This window comes from Dinoponera quadriceps, unplaced genomic scaffold (assembly GCF_001313825.1).
Source record: "Dinoponera quadriceps isolate SergipeBrazil2010 unplaced genomic scaffold, ASM131382v1 scaffold396, whole genome shotgun sequence".
Classification (NCBI taxonomy): Eukaryota; Metazoa; Arthropoda; class Insecta; order Hymenoptera; family Formicidae; genus Dinoponera; species Dinoponera quadriceps.
The window spans coordinates 465,925-484,116 of NW_014554609.1; the positions used below are offsets into that span (position 1 = coordinate 465,925).

Below are 18,192 nucleotides of genomic sequence, written 5' to 3' on the forward strand. Positions count from 1 at the left end.
AAGCCACCTACCTACCTACGCGACAGTTTGCTTATTTAAGCTTAGCTTAAGCAAAGCTCCCGGGCTACCGCGGAATGAGCGAAGGAGCGCAGCTCGGGGGAAATAACTCGACGACGACACAACGAGCGCGAATCGTAGTGTGCGAATCGGAAGATCGAACTTCCGATTCGCCCGATACCACCGCAATCTTGCGCGTCGCGCTGGTCGCGCGCGGTCACGAATGTGTGTGTGTGTGTCCAGTTGCGTGTGTGCGCGGGTTCACACACGTGGGGAATGCACATGCGGCGCGCACACGATGGTCCGTGACGGAGATGTAAGCCGAACCTCCTACAAATTGCGAGTACACAACCGTCCGACCATTACGCCGCATATCGATTTTAATAGCCGCTCGCTCGCCGGCGTCGCCGCAGACGCCTTTCACTCGCTCGGGCTACATCGAATAAATTAACGCGTACGGACGAGACCGGTTCCCATCGGCATTAGTCAGAGTTAACTAAGGTTTAAACGATCCTCTGTCTCTTGCCGAGGAGACGGGGCCGCTTAATTAATTATTACGGCCCGGTCGAGAAGATTCGCGCGCGCGACCATCGCAGCCAAAAATTCAGCCGGCGACGGGCGCTCCGCGCGACTGCCCCGTATCTGTCGTTAATCATTTTTATCGATGTTTGTAATCATGGAGAAGTGGAACCGGAGGTCTTTAAGAAGGTCGTAAAACTCAGATCTCGTGCTTTCAGTGGCGCATCGTGGACATTCATAAGCTCACTATTTATCGAGCAAAATTACGTTCTTACACAACTGATTTCACTGGGTAAATAATAAATGTTAATCTGAAACGTAGTTGAGGCAAATATATATACACAGTATTGCAAGTAAGAAAATTGTGTTACTTTTTATTTTTATTACTAATGTTATACTTTATGCATCAGTTTATCTAATAAATAATAAATAAATAATAAAGATGTACAGTTAGTAATAAGAAGTATATAAGTGTTTAAATATATGCATACGGACATTTATTTCGAGTATTATAAATTATGAATTTCGCTATATCTTCAAAATGAAATGGCCAATTATTCTGTAATTGGTACAGAATGTCTGCATATTAGTCTTTAACATAATAATAGTTTTTCATCAAACCTTAGTTTTAGTTTAGAAAGTTATTAATAGGAATTAAAAGTAGCACATTAATCTCACGGAACACGTATAAAAAGTGTCAACTATAGTTGCGAATATCTCAATTCTCGAGTGGTCGATCTTTTTCTAATTGTACCATCAGTTAGATAATATAACATTTCAACGTATGTAATACGTGGTGCAAGTTTGATCAAATTCTCATCAAATTCACTTCACTTTATAACCTCCTTAAGAGCCACGTCGCAGTTGTAACGATATTACACAATTATTGTGGGAGAATATATTGTTCAGCGCATAACGACGCACCGGATAATCCCTCCGGATAAACGTACGCGGTAAATTGCATCTTCCACATTGGACAGAAAGAGATCCTAAGTCCCATGTACATATTATTAAAATTCCCCTCCATTTAACCGGTTATCCCGCATCTTGGAATAACCGTGATTCAATTTTTACCATGTTATGAAAAAATATATATACATGATCTGTCCAGCGTAGAAGGTAGAACGATTCACCGCGTACGTTCATCCGGAGGATTATCCGGTGCGTGCGTCGTTGAATAATACACTGAATAACACATCCTTCCGCAATAATTTAATGATACATCGCTACAATAACCGCGATTTGATTCTTAAAAACCCGTTCTGTTTCTCTATGGTTAAATAATCAACACAGCCGCCAATAAATTGAAAAACAAAAAAGATTTCGTAGCGATTATCAAGATTTGGTTAGTTTCAACTAAATCGTTTGGTTACCCGCAACCAAAATATTTAGTACCACATACTGTATGTACATATGTACGATACAGTACATGTACCAAATGATTCGATTGCAGTAACCAAATGATTTGGTTAAAATTAATCGACCAAATCTCAATAACTGTTACCAGAAAGCTCCTTTTTCCATTGTAAAAATGTAAATCTTCTTATAGATGTGTTTCTCCAACGAGAATCCTCATTATACCTCGATTACACCCGATGAAACGAGAATCACCCCTCGACCTCGGGTTAAGTTCGACCGATGCCGCCGTGAGATAAGAGATCAAATTTTCGCAGTGTCGCGCCGCGGCGAGCACGGAAACGCTCGGATATCGACATCGCTTCCGCGGTATTCTTCGCCAGCTAGTCGTCGGGCGACAGTCACGGCGGACAAAAGAAGCGGAAGAACGGGGGATGAAGGGGGCGGGGAAGAGGGGGCCGAGCCGCGATCTTGGAAAATTCTTTTCTCTTTTTATTGGCTTACTTCGTGCTTTGCGCTTTCAGCGTCGACTGTAATCTCCCGACGGTGAATTCAGAGAGAAGCCGCCACCGCCGCGACGACGTACGCGAGCTGAAAAAGGGCGGTGAGAGAGCAGACCGGTTGGAGAGCGGCGTAAGGAGGGTAGGTAGGTAGCTAAGTATGTAGGTAGCTAAGTATGTAGGTAAGGTCGACGGTGTCGCTTTCCAGCGCAGCCACACGGCCACCCTTAGCCCTTCCGTGAACCTTTGACGGCCGTGTATTTCCGCGTCGGCGTCGCGCAACACCCGCGCTCTCGTAGCGCCGCTATTTCTTCCTGACGTAAGATGGGATTTGCCGTATTCAGCGACGGGATAGGCGGCCTTTCATTCCTTCCTTTTCTTCCCTTTCTCGCCCGCCCACTCGCCGTCCGGCTTCCGACCGACCGACCGACCGAGTGAGCGCTCCCGCTCAACCCCCCTCCCCCCATGAGGGAATTCACCAGCTGTATTCTCATCTCGCGCGCTACCACTATTACTACTACTACCTGTCGCGTGAATCTCGTAATTCTCTTTTTGATTAGGCCTACCGCATTTCGCGCGTCGTCATCCTCCGTGAAAATCGGTGCGCCGTTACTCAACAACGTGGCGAACACCATGACACTTTAATCTCGTTAATCGGTCGGATATTTAAAAAAATCGCATGTGTCAACGCGACGCGTGACCGGCGTCTGTGTAAAGAGTGTCTGTCGCTAAATGGGATATCCGTCATATACTTGTTATATAATTTTAATATTTTGTCAGTATAAACTAAAAACGACTTTTACTATTTACAAACAACCACGCAAAATTTTGAGTTGTTAACACGTTCGCTGCCACGCTCCTCGGGCATAGTTTGTTTTACCAAGCCACCAGACGTGCTCTCAGCTTTATCCAGTCAAGAGTCCAAACGAGTTACGTGCTTATAGTACGGATTAATTCGTACTTGGCACAGGAGGTCGGTAATCGACATACGAGTATATTCGCAGTTGACAGCAAACATATTAATTATTAAAAATGGCCACGTACAGAGGCTTCTTTAATTAATAATGCAAAAATTGGCGTAGTTACCGGCAAAGTGGTACAGGACATTTTGTTCAAAATGGCCGAATTTACAAGTATACGGTGGTTGTTGTGCCTAATGATTTAAGGTTCGAAGTTCAAGGTTCGATATACCAATTTATCGCCAAGTATTTTCATATACTTGTGGATCATATTCTGAACAAAAAGTCTTATTATTTTGCAAATAACCACGCAAATTTTCGGGTTATTAACACTCTAATGGTAAGATCGACACATAAGGATTTCTTTTATTTTAAAGTGTGCACACCGTTGTTTCTCTTCTTAAGGAATATTTCATTATTATTTATTTCTTATACTCATTTTATACATTGATTGCGTGAAAAATAAGCAAAAGGAAACTTTGGAGTCGGATCCAACCCAATTTTGCGGGTACGTTGAAAATCCATCTTGCTTTAAGAGGGTTAATTAAAGAAGCCTCTGTACACGGTCATTTTTAATAATTAACAACTCAAAGTATCGCGTGGTAGTTTGCAAAAAGGGCCTCTCCGTCCACATTGACCTAAACTATAAGGTTCATTTGCCGGATGTCCCACTTAGCGACAGACAGTCTGCATAAAAACGCAGCCGTCGGAGAAGAAAATACGAGGGAGTGATTTTTCCGCGACCTTTTCCGCGCGACGAGATCCACGCTCGTGCGATCACGCGCGCGCGTACGTGCGTGCATTAACCAATAAACGGCTCGCGGATTTAACGAGCGTGCCGGTATATCAGACAACGACGGAGGTCCGCGCGCGGTGCACTTTTTTTTTTTTATACGACACACCGTCGTTTCTCCTGAGCGGGCACTAAAGACAAGTGACGCGTATAAAACCGATGGATATTAGCGGCGCATCACACGCGCGTTGAGTTATGCGTTCCTCCTTCCTCCCCCTCCCCCGCCCACTAGTAAAAAAAGCGCAGAGGCGGGTTGTATAAAAAAAGAAGGGGAACGAAAAGAGAAAGAGAGAGAAAAGGGCTATTTGTACAGGCTGTCCCGCATAACGACGGGCTCGCCTTAACGCTCGTAACGTGCAGCTGCACGGCGAACGACTGTCCCGGAAAATACGAGCCGGGCGTGATACACCCTGTAACCGTGGAAGACGGCAAGAGGAGACCGGAGGAGAAAGAGAGAGAGAAAGAGAGAGAGAGAGAGTAGAAAGAAAAAAAGAAAGAAAGGAAGAAAGGAAGGAAGGAAGGAAGGAAGGAAGGAAGGAAGGAAGGAAGGAAAGAAGGAAGGAAGGATGACCTACCGTCGAAGACGGAAAATTCGGCAGAGCCGGAACCATGAAGGACAAGCGACGGATTCATATATTCATGTATTCATATGCTCGTTATACGAGCGGCGACATTTCGCCGCCGCGGAAATGACTCGTGATAAATAATCCCGGTGCGCGGGGATGTCGAGAAGGCGCGATCTCGATAAGTCTCTCTCTTTCTCTCCCTCTCTTCCTTCCCTCTCGCACGATTATTCGCTCGATGCGGTCCGGAAGTGTTAATTACGCGGCGAGTTGTCGCGAATCGGAACGTACGAACGAAGGATGCTCGGCGACAAGACAGGATAAGAGCGAGTCGCTGATAACTCCGTGCGCGTCCAACTTGCCCGCTTGCTTATTTACGCAACCGTCCGTCAAACGTTCGTCGAGGTGGCGAGGCTCCGCGATGACAATCGCGTCGTTAACCGCGACAATGTAACCGGCAATGAGACCGTACCGATTTCGATCTGCGCCTCACGGTCGTTACCGCATCCGTTGTTTAGCCGGCGTGTTAATGACAAAATCCGAGCCGTACGGAGCCGATCGCTTCCTCAGCCACCGTTAAAGACGGAGGTTGCACCGCGACACAAGGGGAGAGAGGGAAAGAGAAATTCCAGCTCGCAGCAGCCGACCACGTTGCCAACCACCGTGAAATTGTGCATAAGTTAATTAACGGGCGTATTGCGCAAGAAGCCGAAGTTTCGAGGACGAGAAAAATATGCCGGGCATAGAGCTGCGATGATCGTTTCGCGCGCGCAAAGTGCGCGCTCGCTTCGTTTGTGTGCGTAGCGAGAAGCAGCGAGAACACACGTGCGCGAACACTCTACTCCGGTATTAATAGATCGGCAATTTCGTTCGTGTAATAATAATAATAATAAATGATAGACGACGACGCGGATGATGATGCGTAATATAGCGTCGTCTCGCTAATTGACGCGCAAAAAGCACCTTCTCCGGCGATTTACGACGGAGTAATCACCGACCGGCTGTTAAGCGCAAAACGGAAATACCAATCATGAGTCACGGGAGGGGGGATTAACGACGTTACCCCGGTGGTTTTCTCGTCGTTATCGATATCCCGGTTTCCGTAACGGGAAATCCACTCCGTAATTAGCATCTTACCGAGGCGATTGCGGCGAAGTACGAATTTTGACAGACTGTCGATTGCACCGACGGCTCGTCGTTAAATACTCGAACGGCCTCGTCGAAGCTCATATCGCTGGCGTTGTCGTTCGAGCGGGATTATTAATTCAATTAAGATGAGCGAATGCGGATTTCCGGACGGCCGGATGCATATTGCGAAGAAAGTTTCCCCGAGTCGAAATTTTAAATTCTACATTAAGTCTTCAAGTAGGGGAAAAAAACGGGAATAAGTTTCCACTTGTCGCATCAAAGGGGCACAATAAGTGCTACTTTAATGTTACACAGGGAATTTTAGCCCCCCGGAGTCTAAATTTCAGTTCTACATTAAGCTTTCAATGTGGAAGAAACGACGATAACTTAAATTAGACTTAAACTTAGGACTAAATTAGACTTAAACTAGGACTAAAATTTCGACTCGGCCTTGCGTCCCGCGACTTAGTCGATAATGCAAGCAACTGGTTGCGATTACCTTTTTCTAAATTGTGAGGGTCCGTTACTCCGTAATTACCATAATTATTGTAATTAATACATATAGCACGTGTGCACGTAACATGTAATAGACGATAATTACAATAATTAATAAATATAGACGTGTTCGTTAATCTCGGCGTTCGTCTCGCGCCGTCGGGATTAGCGCGCTTTCCGTGTCAAGGAGAATGGCTGTTATTGATCCGAAGTTTCGGAAAATTTGTAGGACGCGGATTATCGAAAAGCGTCTCTCACTCTCGATCGATTTCCGGGGGCAATTTCGTGACGGCGTTCTGCGACGGCAACAAACTCTGTTTCTCTCTCTATTGCACGCGCGTGCACGGTTATAATGTAATGCACTCCATTTAGGAGAATCGTTCGGCAGAGATCCCTCGTAAGCTGAACGGCCAAATGTCTTTATCCCGTAAGTATAATGCTAAACCTCAGTGCAGAACCCGCGCGTAATTATTAAATATTCGAATACTCTCTACTTATAAATTCAATCCGATTACCTCGTCCTGGATTAATGAATTTGCGGAGAGCGCGAGCGAGGTATCCGTGGGTATCGGATGTGTGTAACAAATATGTGCTTCGAACATTAATATAGTACAAATCGTTTATTCAATTTATCTGTTACCCGAGTGATCGAATTCGACCGGAGGTACGTATAAGTCTTATTCATGTATGGCGGTTACGATATGTATATGTGAATCCTTCCATGACCCGGTTAAAAGGTATCTTCGGCGAACTAAACGGGGCGCTTTTTGTGTGCGCCGGTTATAAATAATATGTCCAGATTGACCTTACTCCACACTACGAGGAAATTAGTATCGGAACGAATGGCTTGACGAGTGAGATACACGCCGTACTTCCGATTTAGCACATCTTGTCCGAGAAGAGTCGAGTGGTGCTGGCTGAATATTGTTGGAAGGTCATGAGTTAACTCTCGTGTTTGGACGAGTGCAAACCCTCCCCTATATCGCTAAATTCATTATTATATATATTTAATAACCGTCGTTGCTATATTGTAAAAAAAAGCGGCGCTACATTCGAGTAATATTTATTTAACTCGAATAAAATAATTATTCCAATATTTCTTAGCGAATGTTCACTCGAATGTAGCACTTTTTTCTTTCAGTGTATACAGCATGATACATTTTGAAAAATACTGGGATTTCGGAATCGCAATTTATGCATGAATACTCAGAAATGATGTTTAATTCGTCTTAAAATATTCAATCGGTATCTTTGTTGGCATCGCGTTATTTAACACACGTTTCTCCGATCGACCGAATCGTACCTATGCGGGTGTCAGTGCGAGTGAACATCCGGTGCGCCGTGATAGAGCAACCAAAAGCCGGAAGCAAGATCTGAAAGCCAGGATGGAGGACGCGGAACACCGGATATGTGGGCAGCGATACGTACTTCCAAGCGTAAAAAATCATTAATTGCCGATTTTAACCGGGCGCTTGACGAAATTAATGAGAATAAGAGGTCGCCGGGGTCCAAATTTCGAATGCGACTGACAAGCACTGATTCGTGCCTCTAATAACGTCCCTTAGACCGCAAACTTCATGAACTCAAACTTGACATAAACTGTTCTGAAATATCTCAGTACCTTTTCAAAGTGTATTAGGCTGTGTGCACCGAAAGAAAAAAGTGCTACATGCAAGTAAATATTTGCCCGAAGTATTGGAATAGTTGTTTTATTTGGATTAAATAAATATAAGTCGCTCGTCGGCTCGAAACATGATTACTTGATCACGGACGAGCATATTAAAATATTCAGTATAGGTTCAATAAAGGCCAACTATCACGGCTTCCTCACCAATGACACATTTGGTGATTGAGAGATGATAAGGAAAACATTCTCAAAATATTCCAGGATCTCCGAAACGGCCGTTACGGTTACCCGATTGATCATACGTTTGGTTCGTGACACGCGATTAATTGCGTTTCACGCGCGAGTCAACGAGACGTGTCGGTATTAATAATCAGACGCTCACCGCCGCTGACCGTCGTGATGTTCGACGTGTTAATTGGCGTGAGTCGATAAATAGAGGCACTGTTCGTTTCGTTATACGTCATGTTCGTCGCACGTATCTCGCTGGGCTCCTCGAAGAAGAGCACGTATACGGAACAGCTTCGAAAGGACATTTGCCCGGCTCGCTCCGACTATCGCGGTGTTCGCCCATGACGACGACGACGACGACTCTCTTTGCAGTTCCGGATAGTAATTCCCGCGCTCTCTTCTCGCAAGTTTCTCCGAGTGTTTACTCATATCCCCCGGAGGGAAGTTTCAGACTCGTATTCGCCTTCGGGGGAGGGAGAAACAAACGAACGCCCTGAAAGGATAAGAACTTTCTTAATATATGCATTGCTTATACACGCTAATATCCCATCATCCGTTTTACTTTGGCGAACGCTGCGATCTCGTTCTTCCGCTCGTTCGTTCTCGCCTACTCGTCCCCGCCCGGCGCTAATACGCACGGGAAAAGGGGAATAATTAGCTATCCATATGATATAATTGAAATTTAGTTGCCAGACCTAGTTTAGCTTTGGCAGCTAAAGCTAGGTATTTAACAGAGAATCTAACCAAGACGCATAAAGATACTTTCTGCAAACTTTTTCGTATCCTTTTAGATTTTTATGTACCGAAATATCCTTCGAAATTTTCTTCATTGGGGCAAACGTGCACCTCGATATGTGCGAGTTGCAGAATTTTTGTTTTAGCTAAATGTTTATTATACTTGACAGATCGAGATTTCGGTTTTGAAACTTCTCATTGTTATCGTCACGTTCATCAGACGCTCCATTTTATTTTCGCACGTATTTTCGCTTTGCGGAAGCATTTGTAATTCTGTTCAACCAAAAAGACGTGTACTTCGCAGAAAAAAATCAATATTCTGTCGATAGAATTTTCAAGTGTGGCATCCTCTTAACTGAATTTCAGTTGTATCACATGGACAGTTAATTTCCATTCTCAGCTGTGGGAGCTAATTTTTAACCGCGGGAGTTAATTATTTTTCTCCGGTAAATTGCGCGCGATTCAACGACACAGCGGCGGGACACGCATCGTCTCGGGAAAAAAAGTCGCGCGCACGTAACGTGTGCAAAGTGCGCGGAAACCTCGACCTCAACCGTGGATAACAACGGCAACTATCAATACGTCAATCGTCAACATGCGACTTGCAAAGGACGAACGTTAGATATGCCAATAGATACATAATAGGTCCCATCCGCTCCGTTCGCTTCGATGTACGAAAAAAAAAGAGAGAGAGAGAAAAAAAAACCCCAGCGAGATTAGAAAAACACGTTCCGACAACCGGTCGCCGCGTTTTACCGCGAACAGTGATTTCGCGCGATATCAAAAATGACACGGTGCGCGCTCGCTCGCGTATACACCAATTTTCAATCCTATATGACAGAAGTCGACGAACGGAAATCACATTTTTCTTCATCTCGTTACCCGACGAACAATCGTTCGCTTAATGAATCCGGATGGTCGGCGGTTCGGCCGCTTTATTTCGGCCGCGTAATACGCGTTTTGTCATCGCGACGATGCCGTCATTGCCACGTAACACGCGTTTTATAAAATCACGGCCCATTCTTCCGGCTTTTACGGCGGGAAATTTCCCAGAGCGAGCTCTCCGCCGCGATACATTGCGTCACAACACACCGCCGGCGTCATCATCAGCTGGCTAATGACGGGGNGTGAAAGGAGGAATGATCGTCGATCCGCTGGAACCCGCTTGATCCTCTTCGAAGAGGCCGTCTTGCGGTCGGGAAAAGACCGTCGGAGAAAAACCAGTCGTTCGTGCGTGAAAAAAAAAATGACAATTGCGCTTTGCTCGCGCGAACGTCTGGCGCGTCATCGTCATCGCGGAATATATTCGAAGGATATCGTGACGTTAACGAGGAAGCAGGAGACACTCGTTCCGGTCGCTAGTTGAACGACGAGCGCGGCCGGGAACAAAAGAGCATCGTTCTTTTCCCTCCGGTACGTCTTAGAATTAAGATAGACGAACGTACAGTCGCGCACACCAATCCCCGGAAAACTCTTAAATTGCGCGCGAGAAACGAAGGAGGTGCTTTTTCGTCTAAGCTCCCCCCCCCCCCTTCTCAATCTCTCTCTGTCTCTCTTTCTCCGTCTCCCGGTGCCGTCTGCTGGTTTGGACAGCGTCTTAAAGAGAAGCCGTCCAGCTCGATTAGATTCGTGGCTTGTTGCGGCGGACGGGAGAAGAAAACTCGAGAGCGCCGCGGAAATAACCGTCACAGATCGTTAGGGGTCGGTGCCTAAGGGAATTAACGGGAGAGGTCAAGCCGAACTTGACGACGGGCGACGGCGGGTCCCCGCGGAAGTCGCGTGGAAAAAATAGAAAGTAGGACTGCGCGTCGCCGACTTTGTTCCGTAAGACCGTCCCGCGGCGAGGCGAATTGAAAATCGCGCTGGAATCGAGCCGGCGTGGTCGCGCGATGCGTGGCAATTTCTTTCGGTATGTACTTTTTACCAAGAGAGATGGCTGTTTTCCTGTCGAAGGAGACGTTGAGAGAATCCAGCTGTTTGGACTAACGCAACCAATCATTTTCCACCCCGTCCTTCGCTCGTCAGTGCGTGTTATTTCATTTCGCGGGAATAAACGCGCGTTAATTCGACTCGCGAGACAACGGGAGGCGGAGGACTATGCGCATCGTGCTTTCGAGAGAGATGATTCGTCAGGGAAACTCATCTTCCAGAGGAGGGAATTAGCGAGAGAAGATAGAAACGGAACTCGCCCTATGATTCCCCCAACTTCACCACGTTCGCAAACGAGCCCGATAAGAACGACAAGAATTGCGGGGAGATCCGGCCGACGTGCGTCGTCGGATGAACTTTCACGAACGCCATGAACTTTCCCGTCAGCAGCCTTGAAATTCCACATTTTATCGCGGCGCGCGCGCGACTTATTCAAACACGCAGGGAGCGCCGGGAGCGACATGAGGAACTCCGTTCTACTTAACGCGTTACGGCGACGTTAATGAAAGCCGGGCTCCTGTTTATTCTTCTCCTACTCCCGGTGCGACCCGACCGCGCACGTCGGGCGCGATATTACACGCGTGCATATACTCTCTCTCTCTCTCTCTCTCACGCGCGCGCGAGTTCACGGATGCGCGGTCGGCGGGGTGCGCTGTGAAATTTATTGGAGGCCTCCTCTCGCATTGCGCGTCGCGTTGCGTCGCTCCGGCGGTCGCGACAAACCGGAAAAAAAGTCCGGAAGTCCCATTGTTCGTCAACGTAGCGAGTTTCCCCGCGAAATATGATTTTCGCGCGACTGCGCGCGCGAACGCTCGAACAATGCGGGATCCGCCGCAAGGAGCGCGTAAAATAACGCTTCAAGGTTCGCCCCGGTTAGCGTTGTCGCTTTTTACGAGAGGAACGTGGCCGGGCCGTCGCCGATTTCGCGACCGGTGATCGGCGCGAGCGCGCTCAACGACACGGAACCCGTTGGAGAGAGAGAGAGAGAGAGAAGGAACGCGCGAAACTCACTCGTTCGCTCCACCGATGTTTCTCCGACGGTGATTTTTTTCCCGCTCCCTCGCGACACCGCGATTATCCGCGGTGAATAAGAATGGAGACTTCAATTTCGCGAACGCGCGCGCGACTTCCAGAAGCGATTTCCAGAAGCGATTTCGCGCGCCGCTCTGGGGAAGGTAAGTGGTCGATCGCGAGCTGCGGCTCGATTACACGTGTAATTGCGGCCGCCTGTAAGTGGCCGGCGAGTCTTGATGATTCGAACAAATTGTTATTAATACATTTTTCCGACAGCGGTAATCGAAGGTGCTCCTCGGTTGCGCAACACGGAACTATTGTTTCGCGCTGAGCTTTAAAACCGGTCGAAGAGGTTGCGACACTCCGATCCGATGAGTCTCGGGCGAACTTCGCCTTGGCGATCTATGATCTCTTTCAAAACGCGTCAAAGACACTGGGAAAAAGAAAGTGATCGATCTCGCCAGAATTACAGTCAGTACACTGAGAAGAAAATGGTAGAATCAACGAAATTTTGCTCAAACGAATAATTACGATAATTTGTCCAAGCGTAATGTTTAGTCGTAATTGAGCAAATGATATGCAATGAGTATCAACTGATAGCGAAACGCATATTTAATTGCTCACTAACTATTGAAAATTTTGCAAAATGGCACAATTTTTCTAATCAGTTTCACACATTCTACCTGCACACTACCCGCAGGAACCGGAAACGGTTTGGGACCCCCTGTATAAACATATTATATATACATAGTTGCTGTAATGAATTATCAATGTATAAACCTTGTATAAACAAATTATATATATACAGTTGGTGTGGTGAATTATCAATTGATTCAACGATTTCGTTAGCAACTGTATCAACGCAACATGTTGTTGCGCCAACGTGTAATTTATACAGCGAACATAATATTTTTTAACGAAAGTGACCGCCGATTTTATCAATCCAATCGCCTCTTTCCTCAATGTATTAATTCTGTCTTTCCGTTGTTCTAGCAAAAAAATAGCAGTAGCGCTGTGCACATAACATTATCATCATTAATTTTACTAAACATTATTACTAAACATTGAACTTTTATGTTGCAAACGGTATTTCGTTGCAACGGTATAACCTAAATTCGTGTGTTGCTTTAACAAACATGTTATGTTAATATATTTATGTACTGTTTAACATATTTCCGATGTTAAAGTAACACAAGAATTTATTCGTGCCGTTTGTAACACAAAATCTTTTACCGTGTACAACACTTGCTGCAGAAAACTAATGTCCCCGGCCGTAATTCTTACACTAGGTAAAATTATAGTTATTTAAAATATTAGATATTTTTCCCCAATGAAGAAACCTGCCGCAACTTCTTTACCACCGATTATACAGTGTGTTCCAAAATTACTTTATGCGGAATATACAGAGATTTTTGATACCAAAAGAAATAACTTTCTCCTTTATCACAATCGCATTCAAACAATAGTAACTGAGAAACAAGCGAAATTGAAAACGAGATTTCTCGTGAGCTCAAATCCGGGCAAACAAATGGGTAGCAAAACTATTTTCTTCGATCAATTTCAAGTAGACTTTATTTGAACAGAATTTTAATCTAAAGCTTAATTCCAAGGACGTGTTATACTGAAACTTTACAAAGTCACTGTATATAACGACCTTTCTCGACATTTTCGTTAAGGAAAAACTTACTTCTAGTATGAAGAATCTCCCTGTACACAAAAAAGTCTTAAATCAATGACAGATGTTTTTATACATAAGCAAGAATATTATAATATTCTTAGATTTTAATCTTGAATTCAGTGTAATACTTGCATCAATTACACATTCATACAAATCAAGATTAAAAATTCCCTAAAAAGAATATAATATTCTTACTTATAAATGATAATCATCTATCATTGATCAAGATCTATTATTGATTTAAGACTAATTTTTTTCCGTATACACTCTGCCTGCGAGAATTTTGGGATATCCTATGTAATCGGATAGGTAAATTAATGATTCGAGGATTTCATTAAGCCGATTGCCGAAATTCACTTTGGCTGACCGAAAAAGAAACTTCAATAATCAATAAGAATCAATGCCCCCTCCCCCCAATGCCCCCTTAATCCCCGTTCTAATGCCCAGACACCGATTATGCGATGCGTGATCCATCGCGATGCGAATATCTAGGATCTTTCTTTTTCTTTCTTTTTTTTTTTTCATGAAAAATCCGATATCGCTCCATTGCTCCCGCATGAGGCATGTTTCTGGATGAGCCGGTGTCACATAAAATTCCACCTGATCTCGCATTAGAGAGGGGCGGTATCGCGAGTCATCATCGCCGATCCGCCTTTGATCTCGATGGACGGCGCATCAAACGTGTATAATCGCACGTATGATGTGCGCGCGCATCCACGCACCCACGCACGTCCACTGTGACGTAATAATGACACGCACGTAATCGAATCGGCGACGCTAATTTCGGTAATGGCCATAACTCGACGTTATTCATTCGTTCGTTCGCGCGAACAAACGAACGAAAGATCAAGCCGGACCCCGCTTGTTACGCGTGCAGGCACACCAAGCGCATTCGTCACCGTCTACAGCGTTTCGTTGGCGTTCATATGTATTCAGAATTATAATATCGCAATTGCGCGATATTAATCGCGCGAGTGTGGATGGAAAGGCAGGTAGGGGCAATAGGAGACGGGAAACGCGTGGTTTCGCACGTCACCGGTGTGACTTTTCGCGCGCCGTCGGCGCGCTAATAATCCGCCCGCGAAGGATCGAATTATTTCGCCAAATTAATATAGCGTATCGAGATAATGGACGGCGGTTCGCGAGCGACAGCATTTCGCAGACATCGCGTATTATCCGCGATTCCAACGATATACGCGTCGAGAGCGGCCAGTTGTTCACCGACGAGAGAGAGAGAGAGAAATGGGGACACAATTCGCGTCGTCGTCCGTTGCAAAATCGTGCGCGCAAAATCCGTTTCTATCGTCGACTGACGATTAGCTTTCGTCCGCCACTATTTGCGAGACGAACTTGATACCCGTGAAACGTCAACGCCAATGTCTAACTCTGCATTACCATGCACCCACTTAACACGTTCATCGCCAATCACGCGATATCGCGTGATGCGAGTTCTCACCAAACGGCCGATCACGCGTTATCGCGTAGTAGATATTTAGAGTACATAAATCCTATGTACATAATAATAAAAGCATATAAATAATATATTAACTTATTTTGAGCACAATAAAAACTAAATAAAAAAATAAAAAAAATTTGGCCACCACACGAAATTCCAATTTTCAGCTTGGCAATGAACGTGTTAAGAGATTGGGCCACTTTGACATTTTCCAAAAGTAAAAAAAAATTTCCCGCTTTAAATTAAAATTTATATTCTTAAAGATAATATACAAGCGGTCTGATTTGAAAATGCGCAGTATTTCGTGAGTTTTACCAACGTCGCACATGAATGGCGATACAAGTGCGTTCAAGCGCTTGAATGTGACCAAAACACATAAATAACAAGTGACCTTTCAACGTTTCATCGTTATCGTGGAAAAATCTATGTGTATTTTTGTGAATTCAAAATATTTATATATATATATATCGCCGTGCAGTATTCATTCTAACAGACAGCAACGATGATTTGCGATTCTGTAGTTACCTTTATTCTACTTCTTTTTGTACTTATATTAGTTCTGTTTCATGTTAGCATTAGAATTTTAATCACCCGTTTAAGTCATTCGTTTAAATGTCGTTTAAAATTCAGTCGAATTCAACCAAGTTAGGGCTCTTACGTTGAAACGCTTTTACACTTATTTATTAGAAATGTAAAATTGCGAGTTAAATACTCGTTGGATCGTATATCACCGTGAAAGCGTGAAACAAAAAGAATCAACCGTAATACGTGGAATATATACCAGAAAGAAAACGAAATTTGTTAGTGTCTTGCAGAGAAAGGGAACGCAATGCATCAAAAAGAGATAGAAATCGACGCAAGCAATAATAATTGGCTTTCAATAATTCGATAACAGAAGAGGAAGATCTAATATATGGTCGTTTTCAAACGTCTAAGATAGCCTAACCCCTTAAGTTACTCTTTTCTTGACAAGTCACTAAAAAAATTCACTATCGTCCAAAATGAATCTCTATAGTCACTTTTTTCTGCGCTGCCGTTAAATTTGTAAAATATGACCGTCCTATATATATTTTTGCCGTTTCTCTTAATAAAATTACCCCATATTTGTATTGTTGCATTTTTCTTCTTGCATCTTTCTTTGTTATGAACTTTCAGGCCGCATTATAAGAAGAATTTGCTATAAATTAAGTTATCCAAAGATAGATCTAGGAAGATAAATGTTACTTTCTTGGTTTAAATGGCCTTAGACTCTTAGAATTCGACAAAAAACGTCATTTTCAGTCATTATTTCGATGTCTGAGAGGTCACTTTTTCTGCCAAGAACCAGTCACTGAATAGTTCACTCTTTTCCGGTGACTGGTAGCGCAACTAATTAACCATGTGGAGAATATACTGCATTGAGCTAACGCATTTGCATGCAAATCGCCACGTTATCGACACAGGCATATCTTAGTATATCAATGATATAGAAAGTAAGTACGATACGCAGCGCACTTCAGTCTCATTCGAGAGCGCTCTCTGCGTGTGTGCATTAATCTGCTCGTAAAGATCAAGTTCACATCGGACAGGTAATTGTGTCTCGTGCTATATACTTACGTGTGAGATAGATTTATTCGTTCAGCATATTCTTAGCGTGAGAGCTCGCGTTTCAACAGTAGCGTTAATTGTTAGCGAAAACATCCATCCATTCGGAATTGATCCAAAAATGTTTGCGTTGCCGGCACGTGAGCGCACGGAATTTGTTTACGAGCAAATATCCGTTATGAGCATTTGTTTATGATACGGTAAATAGGCAGTCCGCAAATAGATAATTCGCTGATACACATGCGAAAGCGCTTCGATAATCATAGCCTGGTATACCAATCCGAAAATAATTAATAACACGTGTATCGAAATGTGTCGTCGGAAATTCGAGTGTACAGAGATTGCAATCCCGCGGAATCCGATGTATTACGAGGTCCCACGTAGATATTTTTCCGGATTTTTCCATACACAATGTAGATTCCGATTGGAATACCTTAAAATAGATTGTTCGTAAAATAAGTTATCCTAAAATAGGTTATTTCACCGCGATACCAATTGGAAATCCTGTTCTTATCTCAAACATGAGACGAAACCTTTTTCGCGATATCGATTGGCTGTATCCTGTATCCTGTCGCGCATGACTATCGCCAAAATCAAGTTTGAACGGATATCAAATTATCACATAAGAAAGTTAATAAACTAGTTTTACTGTTAATGTTACTATGCTTGATAGCGTGCGCGTAACTTGTGTGCGTATAATCGGCGTCGTGTATGCTGCACCATTCCCTAGACAGGAAGTTACACGATTTATAGCCTTATACATAATCCAGCAAAAAATCACGTAAGTAACTAAATTGTAATGTGATAGGATTATATTGGTTCTAATTATGGCGGTATTAGCCTTATGCATGTATATGGAAAACTGAAAATCGTGCAATTTTCTTGCCTAGAGAATAGTATGGTCAGTCACGAAAAAATTGCAATATTTTTTTTTGTAAATTTTAGAACGCATTCCGTGTCCAATAGGAGAACATGTTTCCTAGTAATTCTCAGGATACATATTTTCCTATTGGATAAGAGATACGTTGTGAAACTCGCCGAGAAAAAGTGTTATGACTTTTTAATGACTGATCATGCGGTATACACGACACCGATTGTACTTCTAAAATGTGAATACTTGAAGTATTCCATATATTTTGTTTTCAATCGCAGTGTAAAATAGAAACCAGAAACAATATTTGTCGGTAATGACTAAATAGCATATAAATAAACATCGGTAATGACTAAATAGCATATGTTTATGTTTCACACTTTGGCCCGCATTAATAGTTGCCACTTAAAACTTGTCTCGCGTAAAATATCCAGATTCAGATTAATTCAGAACTGGGTCTAAATTTTTCACTCGAATCTTACATTCTACGTTTGTAAACGTTATTCGATTGAAAAATTCACAACCAACTCTGAACTTAAAATCTATTTTATTTGAGACTAGTTTCAAATAACAACTAATAAAACGGTCCTTAAAGCAGTACGTTCGAAACGTTACACTTCCAACCGGAACCGATACGGAGCTTTCCCCGTTCGAATTCATAATTATTTTGGGAAATCGGGGCCTAATTAGAACTCAAGAAATTTTCTATATATTAAAGATATCACGATTAGCGCGTTAACGTAAGACGTGATTTATCGCG

General features: G+C 43.7%; 2 protein-coding genes across 2 annotated transcripts in view; one reads left to right on the top strand and one right to left on the bottom strand.

Annotated features, from left to right (window-relative positions):
- The window catches only part of LOC106740546 (nephrin-like), a 522,836-nt gene that overhangs the window by 350,313 nt on the left and 154,331 nt on the right, over positions 1-18,192 (bottom strand). The window lies entirely within an intron of this gene.
- LOC106740547 (glucose dehydrogenase [FAD, quinone]-like) overlaps positions 16,495-18,192 on the top strand; it is a 36,982-nt gene continuing 35,284 nt past the window's right edge. The window contains exon 1 of the mRNA XM_014611708.1: positions 16,495-16,545. The gene's annotated coding sequence lies outside the window, so the exon portion shown is untranslated. The remainder of the gene's footprint in view (positions 16,546-18,192) is intronic.